The sequence below is a fragment of the Lissotriton vulgaris genome, chromosome 4_1, assembly GCF_964263255.1.
Source record: "Lissotriton vulgaris chromosome 4_1, aLisVul1.2, whole genome shotgun sequence".
NCBI classification, from domain to species: Eukaryota; Metazoa; Chordata; class Amphibia; order Caudata; family Salamandridae; genus Lissotriton; species Lissotriton vulgaris.
The window spans coordinates 666,008,372-666,012,580 of record NC_141691.1 but is presented as its reverse complement, the minus strand read 5'-3'; positions in this window follow the sequence as shown (position 1 = coordinate 666,012,580).

Sequence of the window (4,209 nt, the reverse complement as noted above, 5' to 3'; positions counted from 1 at the left end):
AGAAAAGACAATCAGAGTCTCCCGCCTCTCGCGCCTCCTTAGCGCTGACGGGCGCAGACGGGCAGACTCTGGCTCGACTCAGGCGAGAGACAGGCGCTTCCGCTGCGCGTCACCGCTGCGCGAGAGAATGCGAGCGTTAAATACAGGCTCACCTGTTGTCCACGCAGAGCACTAGAGCGCTCTGACCAGTGGCACACTATCCACAGCAGTCCCAAGATGGCGGCCGGGCGCCTCGAGCTACACTAACAAGGCACAGTGGGGACACAATTTAGGTGCAGGTATGTGGGCGAACTAGTGGCAGTTAAAATACAAATAATACAAGTATTATTACAGGCTTTGTGCAAAACGAAAAATTATTTTAAAAAATTACAGCGCTGCTCGCCTAAATACACGCTAGCACCCGTGCGCGTTTAAAAACGGTACAGCTTTCTCCAAGGTCGAGCCACACTAGGTGCTCGCCTTAAATACAGGCTCACCTGTTGTCCACGCAGAGCACTAGATTTCTGACAGGGAGAGGTTTTTTCCATATAATTTTCCCTCATCCAAGTAAGCATGGAGCTGTGTGTGTCCTGATCAATTATTTTCCCTAAAGTTCACCAATAACTGCGGATTATCCATATGCATGATCCAAGTATATTACTACCTCATATAGCAGATGCTGCAAAAGTGCAAGGTAGTGGTTAAACAATTAAAGGGGGAATAGAGGAGGTCTCCAGTACATTCCAAAGACTAAGGGCCTGATTACGAGTACAGCAGGATTAGGACCATTGTACCCATGTTGGTGGTCTGACCGCCTGATGGCAAGTTTTGCAGTGAGACCGCTGCAATACCGCTTCCAGCCTGCTGTCTGTGCCACGAGCTGACCTCTCACAGCGACGGTGGTGTGGATAGTGGCAGGCAGTGAAGGCGGTGCCAGTCTCGGCACAGCTACTGCCTATTATGATCTGTATTTCCGCCAAGCTTTTTATGGGGGGAACACCACCATCAATTACTTGGCAGAAAGGCAGGTTTTGGGGATGAATTCATGTCTCCCCGGCAAGTGTGCCCTGGAGACATGTTAATGGTGACACCGATGTGTGGCCCAATGCCGTCTGCATCATTGTGCATTGTTTCTTCTGCTGACTGTGCTGCAGGAAAACAGTTGACCGGCTTCCCAGATACATTGCAGTATGGATGGCACTGGCTGTCAGTAGAGCCTAAGCATGCCGCTGCCATGGCTGCGCCTCCGTGATACCACCTTCTCGGCAGTAAAATAGTAATGTGGCGGTTGGAATGGTGGTCTGGCAGTCGGACCATCAAATTCCTTATCAACACGTTAGTCTATTTTGGGAAGTTGGGTCATTTAATTGGACTGCTTTCCAGTAAAAAAGATGAACAATTCCAGGATTGTTCTAAATACAAGTGGAACCGAAAATCATGAGATCAGAACCTGGTGGAAAAAGGTGTTGAAGGCCATCAAAGCATGCAATAAGTTCAGTGCTCCACCACTATTGAATAATAGTCCCAAAGACTTTGTAACTGAGAGAAGGCACGTTTGGCAAAAAATGGCAGTGTTGTCGCATTGCAAGGACGGATTCTTTGTAAAGAAAGATGATGGGGTGAATTTTTCTGCTCCAGTGCCCGTTTTTCAAAAACTGTTGGGCAAAAGCAAAGGATTCACTGTATCTTAAGCTTGAAGAAATATTTTGAGAAGACAGAAGTCATTCAGTTCAGAGCAGAGCAAGTCTTTCCCTCTCCCGGCAATTCCACTGTTTAACGTCCCTATCAAATATTGTTCACCTTCGCAGAAAATTCAGAATAAAATCCCAAGAAAGATTTCCATACGCTATAAAAGTCATGTCAGAACAAAATACTTTTGCCCACATTTAGAAACACTTTGCAATGGGTTTGCTTTACTTTTTTAAAACAAACATGACGCAATCTGTTAGAGTGGAATTTACAATCCAATACAAATTGAGATTTGCGTTGGATTGTAACCCAAAATAATGCAAAGTTGTGTAGTGCACTGCCATGCATTACTTTGCGCCAATGGGGCTTTCCATGGATGATGCATAGGCACTCCCATGCCAACACCCATGGATTTTGACGTAAATGCAGATCTAGAAAGAATCGTAGACAGGGATTTGCAATTAACCCTGAACCTCCTTGAAGCAGCAGTAACGAGGAAAAATGTTTTCAATTAATTTTTGTTCGTTTTTCCTCTTTGCATGTGTGTTACATTGAGATATCAAAAGGGAGGGATCACTGGTCCTTCATAACCAGGGTATGCAGGTTGGTTCGTTGTGTCTCACAAAGTTAAAAGACCCTCATGCACGTGTTTTTTGGTAGATATTCGTAGCTGTATATGTTGTCTCCCCGCTTTGAAACACGTGTGTGCATAATCCTTGGGTCAGTTTTTATGCAACCTCCACCTGGAGGATTTACCCATGGTTAAAACAGTAGTGATCGTGAATAAGTGACGTGAAGGGAGATTAAAATAACCGTACAGCCAGATATATGGTTTTAATAGGTCTGGATACGGGTAATGGTAGACGTTATTAGGACGTGTTGCTTTGGAATATGGAGGAATTCAAGCATACTAATAAGTGAGTCTTAAAATATGGTCGACATGTTTCAGCCCGGGTGCCTAGGTAGGTCGGTAGGCTTTCTTCAGGACCAGTGCTGGGTGAAAGAGTGAAGTGAAAATATATAAATAAATAACCTGTTTTAGGCAATCCACGGTAACATTGTACCTGTTGGAAGAAGTTTTGACATATATAGAACAAAGTAGGGTAAACAAAAAAGGGGTCAAGGACACAACAGACATGAACAAAAATAGACAACTGGTTAGTCACTTCTGGATTCTAAACAGCTTTAAAATGGCAATACATTTGGCACAGATACATGCTCTGTAGACGGTGTCAACTCATACAGTCTCATGCCTGGCGGTGGTGATGGCATGCAGGAAATAAACCGGTCATGTCGTTCTTGTGAGACGAAATAACGTGAATTACGTAAATCGAGCCATACTGAGGTGTGTTGTTGACTCTACTTCGATACCAGTGATAGGTGGGTGGTGAAAAACAGCTATATTGTGCTGGTAAGGAGGCTTTCCGTATGTGGACATGCGTGCTGCATCGTGCATGAAAGGTCGGAAAAACGGAGGTGGAACGTGATGCTCGTGTGAGGCATTTGGACACTAAAAATATATGGTGCTGTGATGTTAAATTGATAGCGATACATGCTTGTGTGAATACGGCTTCTACGTGCAACAATTGAGGTAATATGCTGAAAGGTGCCGCTTTTGGAGTGGGTGAATAACGGCTAAATTCAGCAAAGTTCGGTGACGTGGTTCTGCTGCGCGTCACCTGATTCAAAAGCGCATTGAGTAAAACGTCTAAATCGGAATTATCTAGACGTACCGGGTGCAGAGCGATTGTGCACTTCCTCGGGTTGGGGGCAGGGAAGGAGTGCCTCTCTGAAGGGAGAGATCACAAAAATAAGTACTTTCGCTGGTTTACCTTACTGAGTGTTCGGTACACGATGTTCACGGCGGTGCCTGTGGCGTGCCTCTTCCTTTGCAGCTAGTGCTGTGGCTGCCTCCTCGTACCCGGAAACAGAGGTGACAACTTCCCGTGATAGATATAGTGGATAACTGCAATGGAAGAAATACTGCCTTGTGTTTCAGGCTATCGGGATTGTTTAAATCATGGAATATTAGGATGTGGTAATTAGATAAATGGAATTATTGGGCTGTATATGAGGTTGCGAGCGTTTGGGCTGTATCGCGTTATGCAGCAATTAGAGGTGTGGTGGCTCATGGTTGTTTTCATAAATTCATGGTTATATTCATCCAATCACTAGAGGCGGTTATTTGGGACACAGGTGGTAATAGACAAGTGATGTTTTGCTCATGAATGACCGTTTGCACATTGAATGGGTTGTTTTTGACACATAGTTATTTATTGAGGCTCAGCCAGGGAATGTTGTCGTTCAGGCCCCAGGAATCAGTTCCCAATCTATGTATCCAGCGTTGCTCTTTTTCAAAAAGGATTTTTTCTGCATTCCTGTCTCTGATGTCCAGTGTTTCAAGGATGTTTCAAGGATGACCCACTGGAGGTCGGTGTGTAGACATTTTGGTTGTACTCTTCTTGCAGTGGACATTACTCCGGTGTTCGCAAAGTCTTTGTCTTGCTTTTCTGCAGGTCATGCCGATATAACGCATATGGC